Source organism: Sinohyriopsis cumingii, chromosome 6 (assembly GCF_028554795.1).
Source record: "Sinohyriopsis cumingii isolate HCF-2022 chromosome 6, ASM2855479v2, whole genome shotgun sequence".
NCBI classification, from domain to species: Eukaryota; Metazoa; Mollusca; class Bivalvia; order Unionida; family Unionidae; genus Sinohyriopsis; species Sinohyriopsis cumingii.
Window position 1 is genome coordinate 125,628,617 of NC_142966.1, and position 25,626 is coordinate 125,654,242.

The 25,626-nt window shown below is 34.9% G+C and overlaps 1 protein-coding gene across 6 annotated transcripts in view; it reads left to right on the forward strand.

Moving 5' to 3' along the window:
* The first annotated feature begins 1,248 nt into the window (after positions 1–1,248).
* LOC149797899 (transforming growth factor beta activator LRRC33-like) overlaps positions 1,249–25,626 on the forward strand; it is a 96,856-nt gene continuing 72,478 nt past the window's right edge. For 3 of the 6 annotated variants that reach the window (XM_089962938.1, XM_089962940.1, XM_089962939.1), the window contains exon 1: positions 9,679–10,186. The gene's annotated coding sequence lies outside the window, so the exon portion shown is untranslated. Of the gene's footprint in view, positions 1,478–1,520; positions 2,048–9,678; positions 10,187–25,626 lie in introns of those variants that run through there. The other 3 variants (XM_089962942.1, XM_089962941.1, XM_089962936.1) reach the window with 3 other exon arrangements.

Genomic DNA, 25,626 nt, shown 5'->3' on the forward strand with positions numbered 1-25,626 from the left:
CAAGAGTACTGGTTCAATTTCAAGGAATGCAACCATAATTTTTGTCACTGTTGACGGTGTAATGTCGTCGATATGTGGGTGATGTTTGTCACCGTTGTCACCGTGTAATGTCGTTAATATGTGGGCGATGTCTGTCAATGTTGTCACCGTGTAATGCTGTTGATATTTGGGTAATGTTTGTCAATGTTGTCACTGTGTAATGTCGTTGATATTTGAGTGATCTTTGTGACTATTGTTATGGTGTAATGTCGTTGATATTTGAGTGATGTTTGTCACTGTTGTTGTGTAATGTCATTGATATTTGGGTGATGTTTGTGACTATTGTTATGGTGTAATGTCGTTGATATTTGAGTGATGTTTGTCACTGTTGTTGTGTAATGTCTTTGATATTTGGGCGATGTTTGTCACTGCTGTCACGGTGTAATGTCGTTGATATTTGGGTGATGAGGTAGAGTTATGTGGCTGGGAAATGAATGTACATTTATTATAGTTTCAGGGGTTAAGTGGCGACGTATGATCTGTACATATTCTTATGGGGGAAGTTTTAAGTTGCTCGGTGGAGTCTGCAAAAAAAATGTTGATGTAGTGGGTGTAGGGTTCAGTGCCTGCTTTCGATTTATCTCTATACCAAGAACAATAAATCCCCCCAAAAATTCCTACGTATATTAGAAAGTTTCCAAAGAGGTCGGAATGAAATGGTAGCTTTGTCACTTTCCGATCTGGATCACGAATTCACGAATTATTGGCGTATCACACTTAATTTTGAAGAATTAGTTTAAAGATTTGTGCATGATTACACATTACGGTGTCTATTTTTGATTGATTTTTATCACGCTTTTTAATAGCCATTACAAATTTTCATGGTAAGGTCAGGGCAAAGATCATTCGAAGTTTAGTCTATTTCATTAAGCACTGTAAAACCCAAGCTGTGCTGCTGTACCACATAGCCAAATACGACCCCAAAACAACACGGGTATGGTTTACACTCTTTGGCAAGTTGGCAACATAAATGTGGACCACAGATAGAAGAGGGTTGACGTTATTATGAGCCTTTTCAACACAGTTTATATTTCGATGACATTCAAAGGCAACTAAATAGATATCTGAATAAACAAACTGCCACAGAGGCGATAAATGGGTCGACCTGATTCAATAGTACCATTGCGCTTTGACAAGACTGATCGACCGAACTATATTGGTTGTATACACATCTGTTGTAAAACTGCCCGCTTAATGCGGACCGGACCGTTCGTTTATTTCTTTATTGAACTGTTTTCTATACTGAAAAGCGATAGTTGAAGAATAACAAGAATAGTAAAAAAGGCTGGACCAGAGGAGACACTGTAATAAGAGAACAGCAGAGCCTAAGCACCGTGAAGAACTAGGGCGGGTCATTCGCCGTCAGATGATACAACAGAACGAAATTTATCCCAACCTTCGTATTATCTGATTCATCTTCATAGTGGAGTTACAAAAGGTTGTGTATTTTCTATTGTTGCTGCGTAAGGTGGCACTTCGTGCTCACTGAATCGTGGTGACTGCTATCAAGTCCCAGTGTCCAGGGCGGGAGGGGTTGTCTTTGGATGTTAATGATAAGCGTCATGATTCACTTATTAAATTAAAGTGCAGATGCACTTACGTACCAAAGGTGTATCATTCATTGTGATTAATTAAAACCCAAGATGTTAGGCAGGGTCGACTCGCATGCTTCCGGGTGAGAGTTACAGAGGACAATGAGAATAAATTAACAAATGTCTGTCGGGACATTTTTCCGAGTATATTCACATATGATTCAACATCAAGTCAGGAGAGAAAGAAATAACAAATCTACGGTCTCAATGTTGGTGTTCGGACCAATTCTTCACGTGCGTATAAAAAACGTTTCTTGCCAAACCAATTGTGTTTGCCCTTCCACTTCTATCAACTTTCCTAGGAAGAATTAAATGAATTTACGTTGTTAAATGGCGTAACTATGATACACGTCTAAATATGCTAAAGCTTAGCTGGATTCATTGATGGAATACATATACTAGAAAACACCTATACGGTAAGTGAACTCATGTTAATTTGCCATCGCCCACTGTTTGTGTACACTTACCATCAATACCATCTATTCTTACAGTTATCATGTATAATAATTTTGTTTGTGTCTTACACTATGGTTACCCTCCCACTTTACACATATATGTTGAACATGTAATGTAGGAAAAGAACTAATTCTAAATCTTTCAACACTTTCTAAGGCTAAGCGGGAAGCATACTTTACGAAACAGCGTCTGCTAGTTCAAGACTGACTTTCAAACCTTGGCGAACGCGTGTCACAAGTTTAAATCTTTCAACACTTTATAAATGGAAAACATGCATTACAAAATTTCATCTGCTCGCTCAGGAATGACTTTTAAACTTGGCGAGAACGCCTGTGTCGCAAGGCTAAATCTTTCAACAATATAAGAGGGAAGCTTGAGTTACGAAATTTCGTCTGCTCGTTCAGGACTGATTTGAAAACTTGGCGTAAACGATAGTACTTGATACTGAGGTGATAGACACATAAATTCCTTTCAGCGATGTCTGAACAATTTTGTCTCACTTGTAATTTGCAGTAGACAAAACAAACAGGTTAACGTTCCAATCGTCTAGCTACATTAAGAATCGGAAGTGTTGAGCGTATGGTAGAATGCGATTCAGCAGATGCATGTATGTACGTATGTGTACGTGCATGTGTACTTATGTATATATGTATTTCCGGTCTTGTCTGCTTGGATGGTTAAGCGTATTTTTCTGACTATCCGTCTCTTCAGCTTGACTATTTTTGACACTGAATACTTAGATGTCAAGTGTGTGTGTAATTCGATTTTTAACGTAGCTTTAACAATTGTTCAGTCATATCGCTACGATGTCTGCAGTGCGTCAGTTTATAGTGATCTATGAAATATATCATTTTCTGCGTGGATTATGTTCAAGAAGAAAATAATTTTGTTTTGCCATGATTGTGTTTATTTATTTATTTCAGAGGCGTAGCTATGATATTTTGCGCCCGGGGACGAACTATAAAATTGGCGCCCCAGCCCCCTCCCCGTTTACTCACATTTTTGAATATTACCCTTGTTTACTTATTATAATGTAACGTTGTAAGCCTCATTTTGGCGCCCCTGTACCTTGGCGCCCGGAGACATATGTACCCCCCTGCCCACCCCCACCCCCCAGCTACGCCTCTGATTTATTTAGTTACGTTTGTTAAAAAATATGTTAAATATAAAATTAGACATTATAAACTTTACTTCGCTTTGAACACCCTAAAGTTACTTTTTGTTATCATCCCTCCTTATTCAACATTCTCCTGCAATGCCTCTATAGGGTTTGTTGACATGCCGGACGTCATAACGACATCGTTATATTATGAAGAAAAAATACTTTTCCATAGACTCAGAGCCTGAAGTTTTTATTAATTGACATATCTTGCAGACAGTTATTAATTTACTTACAGCAACGAAAATAAAGACAACAAAATGCCACTGTTCTTTTTTATCTAGCGGCTTTGGTGTGTCACGAACTACGCATATAGAAGTTTCAAGAGCATCAAGATATGGCGGCCATGCGTTGAACGATAACGGTGCGATGCGACGTTTTAATCTTTCCGCGACAGACACGTAATCCCGTAATCTCTGTCAGAAGTGTTCTACCTATCCAGATAAGCATATCTTATACGACCGTTGTACAAAGGATTCTATTCTTTAACGATGTAATCGCACGTGAAATGTCTCATTTGGAAATCTAATAGTAGAGAATAATGTCACCTAAAATAAAGACGCAATGCAAAAAAAGAAATCTAGATATTAGTGTTGATTTCAGTGGTAGATGCTGCACGTGATGCACAGGTTAACGAGGGTAAACGGTGCTTGCTTTTATGATTCTCGTTAGTACAGTTGCCAATTCATTAGTTTTCAGATTCGGTGTCGAATCAGATATTTTGAGCATCACCGTAATTCCGTTAGACCGACTAAGGCAATATATAGTTTTTACAACACATTTTTTTTAACCTTTTTTATCTTAGGATTTGCGTCATGTATTTGTTTTTATTTCACATGGACTAAAAACCAAGTCGGATTATGGCATGATCATTCGTCTGTTTTGTGTTGCGTGATCGTCAACAATTGGTTGCCGCTCTGGAGTCCATATTTATGAGGCGATTTCGATCAAGCGAGATCCACACATTTTGATACGGTAATTTTGTCTTATTAATACTCTGCTGGACATATTTCGAAGACAATTTCAAATCTTGAAATATATGCTTTTATCCAATCGGAATATCCTCTGCCTCTTTCGTCAAGACGAGAGACACATATGATGTAATTCGTCGCTATAGAGACCTATATTAAGAACTACTTTGTTCACATGGAACAGTATGGCAGCGGAAGGAGACAATATCACAATCCAAACACTGTCGACTTTTCTTTCACATCATATGTGGTGCGCTCCGCCGGAGGCTAATCACCAAACACATCAAAATTAATGCGTATACCTACAAATGACCGAGCGACGTTCTGATTGATTTACATCAAGATAAAAAAGGAGTCCGATATTGAACGAGATTGGCACATACAAATAAGATGATTTGACATCTAAATGATTGAGCTATTACCGTTCTGAAGTCAATATTTATGATCTGCTTAAACTTACAATATTTTCATATATCATAAAAGTAATTTAAAATATAAATGATATTCGAAATAGACGGGAACTGATGCGGTAATTTTGTATTTGATTGGCCAAGCTAGTTACAAATCTGGTAGCCATATTTCTGACCTGATTCTGATCCTACCCGGGAAAGGGTCTATATCATTACAATTTTAGACAAGTTCGATAATTAACGAGATCCAAGCATATTACCGAAAAGATCTTGCATCAGCTTGGTTGCGCTTGCTATCTTTATGGATGCCATGCTTTCTTTTTCCGATTTTGATCAAATTTGGAATATATGAATTGTACAGTCTCCAAGATCAATATCTCAGTGGAGTTTAATAATGAGCGAGATCCAGTATGATAATGAAGAGATATTGAATCTGATTGGCTGAGCATGGTATCACTCAGGAGCCAGTGTTTGATCCGACTAATCTATAGTATCATCAAGATCTTGGAAATGTTCGATAATGTGCAAGATCAACACACACCGATGAGCACATCTTGCATCTAATTGTCTCAACTTGTTGCCAGTCTGCAGCCTTAGTTCTGACCCGATTTCGATCAGTCCTGGAATAGAAGATTATGTGATCTTAGATGACCAAGATCAATTGCATATCGATGATCTTGCATCTGATTGGCTGAGCCTGTCAACACTTTGGTAGCCATATCTGGTCAGATTTCTATCCATATCAGTAATTAGGCTTAAAACTTAAAGATATCCAGTGAGATTTATTATGAGGAAAATATACGCTTTTTAACAAAATTCAGAGCATTTAGAAAAAGTTCGCAGTTCGTATGTTACTCTCTCTCTCTCTCTCTCTCTCTCTCTCTCTCTCTCTCTCTCTCTCAATGCTTGCAAACCAGGTCACTGGGAATCACATATTTGGGGTTACAAAGAGTTCTTCATCTTGCAACCGAAATGACGCACCAGATTTCACAGAAATATAGAATCAAAAAATATATTTTAAGAAGGCATTTTTAGAAAAATTAGCAAAATAATATACCCTAGTGAATAAATAAATAATTTACCATTTAAGAAAAAATATAGAATATAAATATAACAAGTAGCACTCTAAGTAGATGAAACATATGGATATAAAATGTCTTTGCAAAGCCAAATAACCATTACGGTATTGAGGTATTTTTATAAGGATACATTACCCAAAAAGAACTTAACTAAAACCACTCGACGAAACATCTAATTTCAGGCTTAGCCCAACCAAACCAGAAATGTTACACGCCGATGATGCTTAAATGAAAATTAACAAAGAAAACGTTTGCTCAGATCCAGTCATGTTGCATAATAATATACCATTGTATTCTATCATAGACTTTTATGGTTTTGTTATAGTTAGGAATCAGAATTTCTTTGCAAGGCACTAGATAACTATCTGCAAGCAATTGTAATTTTTGTCAAATATAAATTTTGGTCCAGTTAGAACATATCTCTTGTTAGAGGCATGTTTAAGTTTACACATTAATTTTCAAAGAATTGCATCTAAAATGTTAACCACATTTTAAATTCCTAGATAACTTGGAAGCAAGCTTGATATTTGAATGAAATTGGGAATGTCAGTTGACAATATTGGCATGTTAAAGTGCCAGAAACATTGAAAATATTGGCATGTTAAAGTACCCGAAACATTGATCATATATATTATCACGCGTATTGCTTGTTATTTTTTACTATCCGATATATTCAGTGCCATTACCCACATAGTATTCGAAATTTATATTTTTTTGGTATTTTTAGCTTTAAAATAAAAAACCAATATGATGTTCTCCTAAAATGCGTCCGGATTTGATTACCTAGTGTAAATAAATAATTACTTAGGAAAAATAACAAGCTGCGCATATATAATTTAAATTCTTGTGAAAGCTAGATGACAGGTTAGGCCACCAGTTAAAGCTCTGAAAGTGAACTCAGTATTAAAGGTCTTTGATGACTTTTTTTATGAAGAAGAGGCTATGCAGATTAATTATTCCCTATGCATATCAATTATGCCACATGCATATGAATTATACCCTATGCATATAAATTATACTCTATGCATATCAATTATACCATATCCATATTAATTATACCCTATGCGTATGAATTATACCCTATGCATATCAATTATTCCATATGCATAATAATTATGTCCTATGAATATAAATTATACCCTGTGCATATTAAGTATGTCCCATGCATATTAATTATACCCTGTGCATATTAATTATGTCATATACATATTAAGTATGTCCTATGCATATTAAATTAGTCTTATACATATTAAGTATGTCCTATGTATATTCAGTATGTCCTATTAATTATACCCTGTGCATATGAATTATGTCCTATGCATATTAATTATACCCTGTGCATATTAATTATGTTCTATACATATTAAGTATGTCCTATGCATATTAAGTATGTCATATGCATATTATGTCCTATGCATATTAATTATACCCAATACATATTAATTATATCCTATGCATGTTACCTTGTTCATATTAATTACGACTTTATCTTTGGAAAGAATGTTTATCAGACTTTAGTGAAATAGGTCAAATAAACACGATATAATGTTCGAAAGAGGGTATACATAAGCTGTGTTCGTGTGTTCTTGCTATTTCAAGACCACTACCACTGCTACTTCATCAGCTTAGCAAAATGGTCACCCATTACGTTATGTAGAACAAGTGAATGATATCAGGCCTACTTGGGGATCTTATGTTTTTGTTCTTCTTATAAGTTCATTTTCAATCGTTTAACGTTAAAGGGAGGGTATTTTTTTTAAAGAAAGGTCCTTTTCTGTTTTACTTTTCTCCGCAGCAGTATAAAGGAATATGGACCCAATAATGCATGTTCAATCCATATTGATTCTACACACCCCGCTACATTGCTAATGATTAGGAGGTGTTGAGAAAAACTAAACTTATGAGTTTGTTTCGTAGAAGCGCACCTTACTGATAATATAGTTACATGCGTGTGCGTTTATGTTTTCATAGAGATGGTGATCAAGATAGAGAGGGTTGGGGGAAAACGTAATTGAAACAGACAAGTGGATAGGATACGTGAAGCCCTGGTCCGAACCTTTTAAGGCGATAATGGCTTTTTAACGATTTTCTTCTTGAAAAATCTAAATCACGATTATTTTTTTACTAGTGGGACTATCAAGTGATAACGCAGACCTTGCTATGAACTCTTTTTGTGTCTGATTCATGGTGCATGGTAGTTGAAATTTCATATAAAGAACCACGCCCATGATAATAACACTCTGGTTTCACGTATTTCAGTCTTATAATTGCGTCGTTACTGAAGCGTAATTGCTTTGCATAATGTCCTACTAGAAATCACCTATCATAATGATCCATCCGTCCTTCCATCCATATCCATACATCCATCTATCTGTCTGCCTGTCTGTCTGTCTGCCTGCCTGCCTGTCTATCTATCTATCTATCTACGTATCTATCTATCTATCTATCTATCAGTGTGTGTGTCTTTCGATTTTAAACGTAGCTTTAAAAATTGGAGTCATATCGCTACGTTGTTTACAGTGTGACAGTGATATTTAGCAACGGGGCATGATGCCGCAGACGTGTAGCATCATGTCCAACCCAGTCACATTATCCTGATACTAGGTCGACCAGTCCTAACACTAACCTCTAATTACTGAGCGCCAAGCTAGGCAACTTCTAGCACCATTTATATAGTACTATTTTTTATATATAAGTCTTTGGTATGACTCAGCCTGGGTTCGAACCTGCAACCTCCCGCATTCAAAGAGTACACTCTAACCACTTAGATATGCTTTCAAAAATAGATACAATCAAATCTTGTACTCTGGTAAAGGCACTGAAATCAATTATCCCAAAGTAATAAAGTAGTCGTTTTACCGTAAGATGACTTACATTTGCTTGTGTTGAAGAAAAATATAAATACATTGTAACGTGTAAGGTGAAAACAAGTCTTTGCAATTAGAAGCTGTATTTTCCCGTGCATGGGTTAAGCACACTGTCGTATTACGTCACAATTGACAGTAAACTGTATCGGTTTATAACTTTCTGTAACATATACATTTGCTATCAAAATATGCACCAGTCTTCATGCAAGTAATTACTACAAAGGGCCAAAATTACTGGAACAAAATACACAAAAATAAAAACAAAATAAAAAGAAGAGAAAAAATAAATCTGATGAAAAATTATTGTGAATGATGTCAGTGCTCCCTGTATATACAGTTCAAGGAAAATATTTATATTCCTTCTATCTAATTGTATTGGACCCTTTTATATTTTTGAGTTTCTCTTCCATCAAAATGAAAAATGTTTACCACTCAAAAGCGTGGTATTGTTCCTGTTGTCCTGAAGTGCCTGAAAGGGTATGGCCGATGGAATAAACAGGTAAGGAAGAAAAAATACAATATTTGTCCTACCTTCCTGAAGTGCATGAAAGGGTATGGCCGATGGAATAAAGAGGTAAGAGGGTGTGTGATTTGGATTTTTAACGTAGCTTAAACAATTTTTCAGTCATATCGCTACGATGTCTGCAGTGTGACAGTTTTAAGTGATGTCTAGCACTGTGGCATTATGCCGCAGACATGTAGCATGATGTCTCACCTAGTCATATTATTCTGACACCAGGCCGACCAGTCCTAACACTAACCTCTTAATGCTGAGCGCCAAGCGATGCAGCTGTTAGTACCATTTTGGTAAGTCTTTGGTATGACTCGGCTGGAGATCGAACCCACGACCTCCCGCATCCGAGGCGGACGCTCTAACCACTAGGCCACTGGAGCGGTCAAAGGGGTAAGGAAGAAAAATATAAAATTATTGTCAAATAATGCACTGCAAACCTTGGCAGTACTAAAGCATTTTACATGGAAAGCAATTATTGGAAAACGATATTTCATGTTTATTGGTACAGCGCCGGGTTTATCTGTGCAGATCTAAATAAATAAAACAGAGGCATGCATACAACCAGTAGTTTGCGCTATTATGAAAGATGAAACAGATTATCGAATTTGTATGGCCTGAAATTCTTCAAGCCCATTGCGTGCATAATGCAAATCCATTCAGTGCACTCTGTGCAAACGAGACTTATGGATACAATTTCTTTCGCGCTTAAGGGCATTACACTTCGTTCGCAATATATAAAACGCTAATTGATTCTACGATGACTCCATTAAGAAATATAAGGCCATGTAATGGTCGATACGGACTGCTCTCTTTTACGTCGGGCTTTGCTCTCACTCGCGTCCGCGTGTGTATGTATTCTTTGAACATTATGGAGTTCACAGAGTCTCACAATTCATGTTAACTTTACATCAAGTAGCCATTTAATGTTGCCACCCGATGGGATAAGTGATCTTCTGAACAGTTAACATGGATTTGATAGAAAACATTGCAGCTATACCGCTTACCGCTCACAGCCTCACATCCAGACCAAACTACTTGACTCCACTCGTTGCAGCACTGGCTTCAACTTTACTCTCTTCTTTGGTGTTTGGGCATTAAGGTAGGTTTTAATAATTAGTGTAAATGCTACTGGATACAAACTTGTATATATATATATATATATATATATATATATATATATATATATATATATATATATATATATATATATATATATATATAGTCGTCTTCTACTGTTTTGTGTTAGATTATATACTCGAAAGATCGCAATAGCACTGCAAATGTTCAAGCCGCCATTTGATTAAGCTTGGGACAATTGCATATTGTTTATTGCTGTAAAAGTTAAACATAATTGTCTTTATCAATTTGTTTAAACCCTGCAGTTTAATTGAAAGGTTTGTTTCAGATATGCATGATAGCGTAAAATCGTATGATCATGCGTTACTTGTATTTCCAAATGAAAACTGTATGGATAGGTTAAACACATTGTCTTTAAAGGTATGCAATTCCTCAGAATCCGATAACATTCACTGCAGACCGGGGGGAGGGGGATGCTCACTCTCAAATTCTTTTACGCGAATCGAACTTTGGTCTGCTTTGGTTTTGTGGGGTATAACGCTATTTTTTCAGTACACGATAGGCTGTACGTGGTGGCAAGCATAGAACTCGGGAAACCCCTGAGAAGAACCATCGACCCACGGGAAGCTACTGGCTAGCTTTCTCAAATATACACGATGGTTGAACTGAAACACGAACTCACGCTGACAGAGGCGAACTGTGAGTGAACTCTAAAGGCGAGAGCCTCAGACCACTCGGCCACCCGGGGTCCCCCTGATTGAACACTGTTTGTAACACGTTCTTTGATACCCCATACAAATGTTTAAACTTGTGTCTTGATAAGACACTTTCGACAAAATTATATCGAAGTGAAATCTCTGCAGACATCTGTACAGAAAAAAACATATTTAAAAATCGCCATCACGTATGTTTGCAAATAAGCGTACCTACATTAGATGGTAGTCATAAGAAAATAAATAAATAAATACATAAATCAATAATGATGATAATAATAACAATAATAATAATACCCAGTTTCCATAGTTAATACAGAGACATCGTATTCACATATTCGTCCCTTAACACGTAAGACTTTTGCCCGGCAAAGCACTCTGTCTATAGTGATGACGTTAGACAGAAATTTTGACATATCCATTATGTAACTTGTAGATCGTTTGATAGAGACAATAGGAATCCAGAGAAGGTTGCGAAGGTTACAGAAGATGGCATTTATTCATATTTTCTTGGTACTATAGACACAAAGTATGGCAAAAATAGGGCGGTGGAGCATTTCACAATATGTATGTATGTATGTATGTATGTATGTATGTATGTATGTATGTATGTATGTATGTACACTTTCCGATAAGCAGAGAAATTTCCTGTTCATTTCGAAATTGCGAGAATTTGATTGCTTCTCTATCCAAATTTTCTATCCATAAAAATTCATAAAATTATTAGGCGAATGCTAAAGTTTAAGGATAAAAAAAATATTTGACTATCCAAACAATGTAAAGTCCTGAGAGTTTTCTAGAAACGCCGTTTTGACTGGAAACATCATAAAAGCCACAAACATTTAGGATTAAAACAAAAGTATCATGTAACACCTTTTAAGACAAAACCCATTCAGAGTGTGTTTTTCCTTGGCTTCAAGACTAGTGGGATTAATGATACTTTTAGTATTTTATTTCACATTAAAGAACTTGGCGGGATACTTAATTGTAGGCTTATCAATGAGCATAAAACAGAAACTTCAGGAAGCATCCTGACTGCAGATAGCAAAAAGCAAAGCTAGCTCGACCGCGGACTGCGTTCTATATAATAAGGCTAGGTACGTTACTCCGGCATTTACAGTAATTCGTAAGTCTTTAGATCGATTAAAAATGGATCAAATTAGGCTTCAGATTTTCATAAGGTTTTACAGTGCAAGGACAAACAACAAACTTAACATGTAAACTTTGATGTTGATGGAAGCAGAAATAACATACATGTTCATACAAGTTTTAAAATTAAGAAACACAAACGTGATACAACATTAGAAAATTAAACAAAATCATGTCACGTCGGCATGGGTGTCACGGGTTCCAGAAGATATCATAATTTCCTTTCAATGTCGTTACCACACAGGTCAATTATTATGCACCGACAACGATGTTGTACGAACTGGCTCTGAAAGAAAGGATGAGAGCAGTAGCTACCAGGAGGATTCACTATCGATTTCTCTGTCTATTCATATAGACAGTAATGTTTCTACTAGACAAAGCGGCACGGAATGTCTAAAAGATTTAACTGTTGACCTTGACCTTTACTTTTTGCAATAACGAATCCTTTGAGAGTTGACTTAAAAGCAGATCATTGTTTTACAACCACACAGTTAAATTTGTCAAAATATTTTTTCGATTTTCGGAGAATATATCGGGACCTGTTGCCACATTCACGTCTTCCCATGAAAAAAACGCATTATTCAAAACGTATTTATTATATCATGGTCTGATTTCATTACAACCCAAGTTACAACAACATGTTACAACGGAAATAGAGCGATGCTTCCACTGCATATTTATGATCACGTGTGACTTTATCGTTGGGTTGCTGTTTGAAGATCGTTCAAATGAATTAGGATTTAAACAAAGGGCAAGGATGAGGAACGACATATCACCTGCAATCCACCAACCCACAAGACAGGTTCCAATCTGTGTGCATATAACTTTTTGACTGATAGCGTACTATTTATAAATATCATATTTACGCCTTATGGAGGGCTATAAAAGGTTATCAAATGTCGGATTCAACCAGTTAGACTGCATATGCATGACTTTTTATTTCGTTCATAAAATAGTTATCTTTCTTTTGAAGCAAGTTGTAAATATATTGAAATGTGTTCGAAGAGAATACTTAAAATAATATAGTTCTTGACAGAAAATGCTAAGAGTAATATAGTTCTTGACAGACTATACTTGACAGAGAATACTTAGCAATATAGTTCTTAACTACTCAATAGCTTTACCATTTTAATACTCAACAGCTTTACAACTTTAATACCCAACAGCATTAACACTTTAATACTCAATAGCCTTAACACGTTAATACTCAGGACCTTTACCACTTTAATACTCAACAGCTTTACCACTTTAATACCCAGTAGCTTCACCACTTTAACACTCAACAGCTTTACAACTTTAATACCCAATAGCTTTACCACTTTAATACTCAATAGCTTTACCATTTTAATACTCAACAGCTTTACAACTTTAATACCCAACAGCATTAACACTTTAATACTCAATAGCCTTAACACGTTAATACTCAGTACCTTTACCATTTTAATACTCAACAGCTTTACAACTTTAATACCCAACTGCATTAACACTTTAATACTCAATAGCCTTAACACGTTAATACTCAGTACCTTTACCACTTTAATACCCAGTAGCTTCACCACTTTAACACTCAACAGCTTTACCACTTTAACACCCAGTAGCTTCACCACTTTAACACTCAACAGCTTTACTTCTTTCACACTCAGTAGCTTTACTGCTTTAATACTCAAAATCTGGACCACTTTAATACCCAATACAAAGGTCGACATTAAACTTCCATTGACATAGAACTTCTTTTCTGGGAACTGGCATTGTAATTTTGAATGAGAGGTGGTTTTCCTACCATACAACCTGCTTATTCGTATTTGTGGTTAGAAAAAGTTCTTTCATCAAACACAAAAACATACACCGCATTTGTATACGCGCGCGCGTGTGTGTGTTCTACAATTTGAGGATATTAAGAAAATTGTCCACTAAAAAATAGTCAGCATTAACAAATCACTTCGTTCTAATACAAATCAATATATTTATCAAAAGTAATTTTCACTGTTTCAGACGTTTGTAATCAACTCCGTATGTTGTAAATGTGATATTTATAGTGCAGAATCAAATCATCAGTGAATAAGGTATATAAATGTACATTCTGGCTTGCCTTGTTGGTTTGAAGCTTGCACTTAAAATGATATAGGTGTTACTGGTGAAGGTGTGGTGGGCATGCGAGATCATCTTTTATGCTTATTTAGTACCGTCTCGTGTTGGGGTATGAGAACATAGCAACTTAAACATTTGAAATGATCTCGTATAGGGTTACAATAATAATGCGGGACCAATTAGCATTTGTATATTACCATTTCGTATAAGGGTATGGGTACATTGCTATGTCACCTTATAAAGTTTCAGTTATGACTGCAATGGTACGAGAACACCTGTGAACACTTTTAAATTTCTAAATTGCCACCATCTCGTGTAGGATACGAGCAATCTCTGAGACCATTCAAAATTCAGCGAAAAATGTCCAGAAATTACAATAATCACACTAACATTTTCAAAGCCACTCCCAGACCAAAATAAAAGAAATAGTTTAAGCAAAATAAATAATGGCACAACGCTTTAGTGTGATAAAGTCAACAAATTTCCTAGAGATGATATACAAAAAATGAATGGATATAAGATGAAGGTAACATTATAAGTGTATTTATCTACATCTTCTGATAGTATAAACTTACGGTCAAAGTTACGTGTGTACAAAATAAAGTAAAGGAAAACAACCAATGATAATTTGTTGATTTCAAACATCAAACAGATTTCCTTAATGTTTTGAAAATATGAAGATTTATAAAGTCCATTCAATGCTAATAACATCTAGAAAAACCTCGATACTCTTGAAAGCAAGCTGTTTAATACAGTAAAGTCATGTATTTTCCAGTTAAGGATGGTGTACGTAGTGTTTAGCAGGTGCTGTATTCATTTATCATTTTAAAAATATATAAACCCGAACTATAACTTTGTAGAATATTTTCTTGTCACACGCATTCGTTCACGCATAAGGCGGCTAGAGGATGAAAATCAGTCGATGTATGCGTTTTGTGTGTTGTAATTTCAATATTCCAATGGCAGTCCTGTCTCTTCCACTCATATTAAACATTCCCGCCACTCATCTTACCACCCCAGCCTGCTCCGTCTTTCCATGAACTTTGATGTTAAAGTGATCAGTGATCTAATTCAATTATCCTCTAGGTAGCTGTTATTACATAAGGGGTTCAAATGGCACTGGGTTGCATGCCTAATCTAATGAGAGAAGTTTATTACAGGACGCGTTGTCTTTGCGTGATATTGCAATTAATTTTGATATTATTCTAATTTATTTTTGTTTTATAATTTATATTGTATGGCTAACCTTTGTCCATGGTTTTGAGTTGTAAACAAGATGTTTGCTATCATTTGAGTTCAAGGTAAGTCTTTTTTACAGTTAGTCTAGGGTTTTCCATTGGAAATCTTCGCATTATATTACGTTATAGGGAAGGTGAACATGTGAACAACAGGGATCTGATAAACAAATAATTTATTCCTGTTTCAGGTCACTGTAACTGTATTACAGAATGCATTGCGACTGCATGAAATTGCAAACCATTTGTATTATAGCTTAAGCTTTGTAATCAATTTACACCTGTCTTTACGTTATAATGCTAGATCTGACTAGGTGTTGATTTTAAAATTTATAGCGATAAGTGGCCTAATTAAATCTACCTAATATACTTTATTACAATATACGATGGAATTTCATGCAATTCGCACAAATTAGAAATCTTTGTAATATGATTTGAATAGCCGTTGGTCCTGATGATTATACCGATAGGTGATCTTGTAGAATATTTGTCAAACAAAAGCACAAGTTGCTATTACAGTATGGGTTGAATTTATTATAATATGTGTTCTTATGTATTACATCGCAAGACTTATCATAATAATTCATTTAATTTCTGAAATGATAAATTGTTCTGATTAGATCCGAACACCTCTTGATCCTGAATTTTTAGGTAATTTTACTTAGATATTCGTCGAAAAAAGTGTAGCATGCAGTCGGAACCCCTAATGTAATAAAGCAGATCTTGTTATAATATATGTCGTGCTTGCATGAAATCGTAACCCCCACTGTAATACTTATTGCAATTGACAAAAACTAGAAATAGTTGCAATTAGATTTTTGATAACTTATACCAATAGGTAGCCTAGTGGAATATTCGTCGAACAAAGTTATTATTACAGAAGGTGTGCAACTCCTACTGTAATTATTATAACACGTTTCAAAATTAAGAAATCGTTTTTCGGATTTGAATGGCTGATGACGCTGACAATTATGCCGATAGATGATATAACTGAATTTTCGGCGAACAATTTCGTCATTACAATAGGGGTTGCAACCGCATTCATTTTCAACCCAATTTGTAATAAATAATTATTGTAATCATTCTTGCAATGTGCGCGTTTATTACAATAGGATTTGTTACAAACCTCATAACATGATAATTTCTTGAGTGACTAATTGTAGTTAAAGATTATTCGCACTAAATCTGATACAGACCGAATACTGTTAACGTCTTTCCAGCGCATTAAGCGGATGTGCCAGCATGGCTTGTAGTCCATTGCTTTCCTTTATTACCATGGACCTCAAGCAAACAGTCGTTTTCAACTGTAAATTTGTTAAACGGGCGAATACCATATATACTTTTTTCCTAATAATCGAATGACTACATATCACGAAACTTCAATTTCACACATGCATGGATTTTCTTGATTCATATATGTGTAATTCACCAGCAAACATTTCCTAGCCGAATATGAGTACTTCACGCTATGTAATACAAATCACAACCCAAACACCCAAGACCTAGAAATGTTTCTATTTCAAATTACTAAACACATATACCTAAAACTATCACGATAATTTCCTATGTTAGAAAATTATAGAGAATCCATTTTACGAAACTAATCCAAGCTACCACCATTCTTTCGAAGACTGAAATTCTAAGAATTGGAAATTGGCTCGGGCTGAGAAATGTCTTCCTAACAACGACTTCTAATAATCAATAAATGATCCTAAAAATCTAGCACAGCTATAAACGGAGACGTAAATACAAATATCACATATCCATGTTGATTACAATACAAAGATTTATTTTATTTCATCGTTTTAATCAAATGTTAAAATAGTTTTAGGTTCGCATAGTTGATGTCTTTGTATACCTTCTGCTCTATCCGTCTTAAATGGATATAGTTTTGACCTTAACACACAAAACTCTCTGATTAGTACACCATTTTGTTTATCTTTGCAAATCCAAGAACGTATTGATTAATTTATCAAAGTCAAACTATAACCTATTGGTTTTGTTAATTTGATTGACTTGCTTCTCCATACTGACATCAATTCTCTCTCTCTCTCTCTCTGGACCCCATTAAAACAGGATGCGGTCTAAAATCCATTTAAAGACGTGCGTATAGTATTTTCGCCTGTGTCATATGACGAAATCTGTGGTCTCTGGACCTATGAATGACGGTAGAAGTAAAGTCAAAGCAACCAAAGGAAAATGAAGAGAGAGAGAGAGAGAGAGAGAGAGAGAGAGAGAGAGAAACAGAGAGAGAGAGAAAGACAGAGACAAAGAGAGAGAGAGAGAGAGAGAGAGAGAGTAAAGCAATTTTATGATCGGTAGTAATGCAAGGCAGAATAATGACTTAGATCAACCGTAAAAACATTAAAATAGTTTAACTACCTCTTGTTGGTTCGTCATTTCACAAATTTACATGCGCCTTTACCTGAATTGAATGACTGGGCGTTCACTGTCTTCAAAAAGCTAACGATGTATTTGTAGTCCTCTACTTTCTTCATTAAAGCATCACTCATGTTTAAATCATAAATGTTTCTTATATTGATTTTAATCAATGTGAATGAAAATGAAAACTTAAAAAAATATATAAAAAATAAACTGATAAATTTGCAAAGGTGATTGTGAATAGGCACAAAAGGCATAGAACTACTTTTGTTAGCGGACACACTCGGCAGGGATGTGAGGAGTTCATTCACTCGATCAATACACAGTTGCCTGAAGTGACCTTTAACTCCATTCAGCGTGTATATTGCGTTACAGTATTTTTCATTATAGGTTTTCATTTTTCGGCCCTCATTCGAGGTACGCTTTTTTTGCGATCACGCCTAACTAATTGCAAAACACCAGAACGAATTCATCCCCTCTGTTAATTATTGGTCTATTACCGTTGTTAATTATTGGTCTGTAGTATTTATCAATTGACGCTAGCCACCAACAAAACACAAATTATTGAGTTTCGATGTCTGTATTGCCCATGATATATCGTTGGCATAGATGCTCTGCATTGGGAAGACCTCGCCTTCAGCAACAAGATCCTTTGAAGGAATATTTGACTAATGCATTTCACAAATTACAATTCTGCACTGCGATGATACATCAAAAATTGAGACAAACAATATACGGAACTTTCAATCGATGCCGACTTTTAAAAAAACAGTTTTCATCCGCGCCTTTTGCGGGCATTATATTTATCTACACTGTAACGTAGCCTTCTTTTATTTTTCTCTCATAACTCTTCATGGACATTAGAAGAATTCGTGCATTCAAGCACCACTTCAAGCGAATACGATCAACAGGTCAACGTGCCTGACCTTTTCTATGGTAGCCGGTGTTACCGGTTTAATGTAATGCCTATCCCATGTGCGTTCTTTCAGCTGTTTCATACATATTTACGCAAATATCGATTTCGTTCTCAGTTTTTTTATTTGTTTTTATTTTCACCGGACATTTATTAAACAACTGTCTTTATCTATAAAACAAATGTAGTGTGCTGCTCTATCTACATGATCTCTCAAAGTATATTGCTCTCTATGGCATAACAGAAATATGTATTATCTGTACTTTTAACATGAATACAATATTGCTTTGATTTTTTTCACCTATTCAGCTAAAACTATATTTTTGTCACCATAGACTCCGTACTAGTTTATTTCTCTTAAAAATCACTTTTTTCAGGGATAATTCATTTTACATTTTTCTTATTTCTACTTCTCATTTTTTATCTTCTTATTATTCTTATTTTGTAGACATATGAAGGAGACTTCTATTTTGTTCTCACTTGGTTTGGAAATCAAGCACCGAAGTCTTAATCTTTGATTTATTTGAACAGCAATATTTCAATATCAGCAAAATTGTTTAGAAACAAATCAGCGTATATTGTTATCTCTGGTTTGATTTATTCATGTTAGAAAATTTAAATGTATGCTTCACTATCGTGGTTCTTTAAGATATAGATATCTTTAATCTTTGAACTTAGGCGTAACTGGTAAAAAACTGGCTGGCCCTGTTGATTTTTTAAGACTTCCCCAACAATCAAAGAAACACATGGAATCCCTACCTGCGGTTCGCCGCTGGTCATAATTGTTCTCAAGCCTCCCAGATAGTTAAAGCCATGACGACAACGGATATTATACCTAACCTTCTTACCGCTAGGAAGCCCAGAGATGCTACATCACCTGTATTAGAGGGTAGAATACATATATATATATCTGTGTGTGTGTGTGTGTGTGTGCAATCATTGGCTACATATATAAGATATTTATATATATTTTATTTGTAAATTATTCATATATATTAGAATCGTGTTGTTGTATGTGCAGATTTGCATCTTATTATTACTGATGCTATAAATAGATGGAAGGGAAACTACTTCGAAATATTCAGGGCTTTATAACATAGGCTTCTATTCTTCAGTGCTTCTCTGCGTTGATTATTCCTACATTTGACCATCCTAAATTTATTGTTAGTATAATCATATAAATTTAATAAAAGAATATTGTATTTGATAAAGTAAACGAAAATTTACATGGCTTCATATATCATGTATCCTGGTCTTTATTATTATATTAATAGTGTTCTATATATTCCATCATCGGTATTATTATATTAATAGTGGTCTATATTCCATCATCGCTATTATTATATTAATAGGGGTCTATATTCCATTATCGCTATTATTATATTAAATGGCGTCAATATTCCGTCATCGCTATTATTATATTAAAAGTGATCTATATTTCATCATCGCTATTATTATATTAATAGAGGTCAATATTCCGTCATCGCTATTATTATATTAATAGTGGTTAATATTCCATCATCGCTATTATTATATTAATAGAGGTCTATATTTCATCATCGCTATTATTATAATAATAGTGGTCTATATTCCATAATCGCTATTATTATATTAATAGTGGTCTATATTCAATCATCTCTATTATTATATTAATATGGGTCAGTATTCCTTCATCGCTATTATTATATTAATAGGGGTCAATATTCCATCATCGCTATTATTATATTAATAGGGGTCAATATTCCGTCATCGCCATTATTATATTAATAGAGGTCTATATTTCATCATCGCTATTATTATAATAATAGTGGTCTATATTCCGTAATCGCTATTATTATATTAATAGTGGTCTATATTCCATCATCGCTATTATTATAATAATAGTGGTCTATATTCCATCATCGCTATTATTATATTAATAGGGGTCAGTATTCCGTCATCGCTATTATTATATTAATAGGGGTCAATATTCCGTCATCGCCATTATTATATCAATAGAGGTCTATATTTCATCATCGCTATTATTATAATAATAGTGGTCTATATTCCATGATCGCTATTATTATATTAATAGTGGTCTATATTCCATCATCGCTATTATTATATTAATAGTGGTCAATATTTCATCATCGCTATTATTATATTATTAGGGGTCAATATTTCATCATCGCTATTATTATATTAATAGGAGTCTATATTTCATCATCGCTATTATTATATTAATAGTGGTATATATTACATCATCGCTATTATTATATTAATAGTGGTCAATATTCCATCATCGCTATTATTATATTAATAGGGGTCAATATTTCATCATCGCTATTATTATATTAATAGGGGTCTATATTCCATTATCGCTATTATTATATTAATAGGGGTCTATATTCCATCATCGCTCATATTATATTAATAGGGGTCAATATTTCATCATCGCTTTAATAAGGGTCTATATTTCATCATCGCTTAGCTGTACGAATTTACATTTATGGTTCATTAGTTATGACAGTCACGAAATCATGAAGTATGCCTTAGTTAGCTTGACATGAAAACAGATTCAAGATTTGTATTGATTTTTCTGCTGTGGGTGTTATATTTTTTAACTGTTGTACACAAAAGACTGTAACGCAAACTAGGAAATTATTTTGTTTGTGTAAAACATGAGTGTTCTCGCACTTTCGTTGGTGTATTGAGTAGTTATTAAAATAGCGGAGTGGCAATTTTAATTTTTGGAAACGTGTTGATGCATATGGATTGTTCTTGTATTGCTACACGAAATCGTGGTGATTCAGAAATGTAAAAGTTATATTGGGTAACATCCCTACTCGAAATGGTAATGTAAACGTTTTGAGTTTGCTAGCACTGTTAAAGTTTCCCTACTAGAAATGGTAATAAATAAAAAGTATCAAGTGTTATATCAATGTTATCGTACCCCTATTTCGAGTTCGAATTAAAATAGCAAGTGTTGTCGTTCCCCTTATTCGAGGTTGTAGTAAATAAAAATAGCAGGTGTTCTCGTACGCTTATACGAGTCAGTAGTAAATAAAAATAGCAAGTGTTCTAGCAATGTTCTGGTACCCCTATTTGAGTTCGAAGGAAAAAAAATAGCAAGCGTTCTCGTAAAACTATACGAGTTCGTAGCAAATAAAAAGAGCAAGTGTTCTACCAGTGTTTTGGTACCCCTATACGAGTTCGTAGTAAATAACAGTTGTAGGTGGTCTCATACCCAACCGACTTAACCAACTACTAATGCCGTTCCTCATTCTCACTACCATCTGTTTGTCATTTTCACATCGGATATACTTTGCAAGTGATTGATTGGCTAAAACTGCACAAGGAACATGCCATTATAGTTCATTTTGACTGATTACTTTAATTCAAGTAAACGACAAAGCGAGGAAGCGATACGATGCGTAGCATCGTAGCATGATCTACAATGTGATCAACTTCTGTACAAAGGGTAGTAATGCAATCATAGCCATACAACAATAAACAAGTGTTATATATCAACGAAAACTGCCATGATTGTGTTGAAGGAAGTTCTCTTTCAAATAGTGATACTGTCATCCCCATAAGGATTTAATTATTACAAAAAGTAATGCTCAAAACTTTAAAACTGCAAAAATTTGGTCTTAGTATTATCAGAACTCTATCAGATCCTTAGATTTAGCTTCTGCTCCTGCCATTTTTATCCTTGCTAGAACGTAGATATAGCACTACAAGCGCGAAATGATTGACCGGTGTGTTTGCGGATGTTTGGACTTAAACTGAGATTTGTATGCATCCTTGTTCCAGACAGAGCTGAAACGAAATACAAGAATATTCCCAGGCACAATGTATTGTTTCTAAGATTTTAATGGATTACAGAGTCACAATTCGTCTTCACTCTGCGTTGATTGTATATCAGTGAAATAGTCTAATTGCGTTCGTGTATATATTTTTAATATTTCACACCCATTATCGTTTAGCTACAAAATGTTGAATATAATTTCGATTTTTGAGCACACTGAAGAGTGTGTTTTGTCACTTCGCTTTACTCTGTTTGTACTTTACATTAATTGACCGGTCGGGTGGCCTAGTGGTTCGAACGTCCGCTTCGGATGCGGGTGGTCGCGGATTTGAACCCCGGCCAAATGATACCAAAGACTTATAATAGCTGCTTCGCTAGAAGCTCAGCATTAAGAGGTTAGTGTTTGGACTGGTCGGCATGGTGTCGTTAATGTGACTGGGTGGAACATCATGCTACATGTCTACGGCATTATGTCCCAGTGCTAGACAACATTGCAAACTGCCACACTGAAGACATCGTAGCTGTATGACTGAAAACTTGCTGAAGCTAGGTTAAAAATCCAAATCACACACACATACACACACGCACACACACACTTCGCATTAATTTGTACAGGGAGCCAATATTCCGCCGCCTTTCTTGAAATTTCAAGCCAATGAGTTTTGCTTGACTTTTTGTTGATGTTTTCATTGCTTTGATAACAGTTATAATTTGGAATCACTCTCATGACTATCACATGCGATATTTAATTTGAAACAATGACAACACGTTAGCTAAAAAATTGAATTTTGTATTTTAAAAAATTGAGGTACAATATGAATACAAAAGCTTATCTACAAATAGGAATGCCTTCCTGCCACCAAAGTTTTTAAGTGGAACAAAGTATATAGTTGAATATCGTGAAATCTTCCTCTTTTAATTGCTTTTATATCTCCGAAGTGAGAATGAACCGTAGTAATCTGTTTTAATATGTACATTATATATATCACACATTCAAAGACATAAAGCCATTAAAACATCACCATTCCCATGTTTCGAAGCAAAAGCTGCGAAGAGCTGTATGTTAGATAGAATTTTAAAAACCTCATAACTTGAAACGAGCAAACCAGATGCGCTGCGTTTGGAAGCCTCGAAATGTCATTAGCGCTAGGCGAGGTTACTTCAGAGGGATAACCCCCACTCAGAAATGGGCATCCATCTTGGATCACGTGTCTGCCGACTGTGTTTTGTCTTAAGTGTCAGGACATTCCAAAGTGAAGAGCCTATGCATTTTTCTAACGGTTGTGTAACACAGGGAATGGAATGGAATTACACCACGCATGTTGCCCTACTCTCAAAACATATCACTAAATGTTACTATATAAAAATCAAAACTTAGATGCAAAGATGTGTTTCTCTCTTTACGCTAAATATGTAACATCATGGAAATAGAATCGATTGACATGAACAAATTCGGAAGTCTTGAAAAGACATCAGTTCCAAACAGAAAGTAAAGAAAATATTATGCATTTACAAACCTTTAAAAGAAACTTCGTAAATGAAGGAAATATATAATCGTGTGGTAACTCCGGTATATAAAGGTGTTAAATGTAAATAGCATTCATAAGGAAGTCGGGTGTGTGTTTTTCATGAGGAAAGTGTCATTTATGTCCGCATTTTTCTCAGTTTTTACCCACCCCCAATATATGCATGGGTATTGCGAACCCTTTTGACTGTACATTCAGGCAATGGAATCAAAACTACAGTAAAGAAAAGCATATACATACAACCTTCAATCATATTTCAAAGTATAAAGTCTCTATCGCAAACCGCGTAGGAAGACTTGCTCGACTTACTCATGTACGCCCACACGCACGGACTTAATCACACCTAGATAGACAGGATGATGTAAACTCCATATTGTTTTCGATAATTGTTCAGATAATTATAATTGTTTCTTCATAACTTACTACGCTTTAGATGTATTAGATTTCATCCACACTATATTTTGATTTATTATACATTTACAACAAACCCTAGAGTCATTGTAATCGGACTGATTTATTATTCATTTACAACAAACCCTAGAGTCATTGTAATCGGACTGATTTATTATTCATTTACAACAAACCCTAGAGTCATTGTAATCGGACTGATGTTAAAATGTTCAGTCTCAAATGGAGTGGTTCGACTTTTGGGATGAGTTGCTAATATGGCCGTGTGGCTTCCATCATCTCTTCCGTTTATCAGTCAGAGATGTGTGTAACATTAATGAAGAACACTTCTTTCATACTTCGGGCTTGCCTAACCTACTTAATGCCGTGGAACACATCTGTTCTCATAAATACACGTCACAATGATAAAGCATCGTTTACTTTTTGCAAAGAGCTTAAATTAACGGCAAGCGGTCAATTATGCAGCAGTTATTTGTGCAACATCAAGGAAATTCAGTCCTCACAAACTGAATATTTCAACTATACAAATAAATTAACGAAAGAAATCTCTACCATATCCCAATATCTAAAAGTCTGGAAATTTTGAGTCGATGTTTGAATTTGCAGAGTATTGTCAAATATTTTTTCATATTCTTTGAAGATTAATTGCAGGCATAACATGCTGAATTTCAATGTAACTCAAGTTTTCATGATGGCTGCATCTTGAATGTTTTATTTATTTATTTATTTATTTATTTATTTAAGTCTGCATGTGTCGCTCCTTCTTGTTATTTTATTTATTTATTTATCTTTTGATCCAAACAATCTATCTTTAAAATACTATTTTACAATGGTAACTTAGCTATTACTTTTCCTATATCTAGAGTTTCCTAGAAGCATAAATTTGCATATAATTAGAGTTTCCTAGGAGCATTACTTTGCATAAAACTAGAGTTTCCTAGAAGCATAGCTTTGCATATAACTAGAGTTTCCTAGAAATATAGCTTTGCATATAACTGGAGTTTCCTAGAAGCATAGCTTTGCATATAACTAGAGTTTCCTAGAAGCATAGCTTTGCATATAACTAGAGTTTCCTAGAAGCATAACTCTGCATATAACTAGAGTTTCCTAGAAGGACAACTTTGCACATAGTTAGAATATCAAAGCAGTAACGGGGATGTAGAGCGGTCTCTTTTGATGTTTAATATTGTTAGCATTCTGGAACAGCATTTTCATGACAATTTTGTCATCTTTTTTCTTCAAAATTCAGGTGAAATTT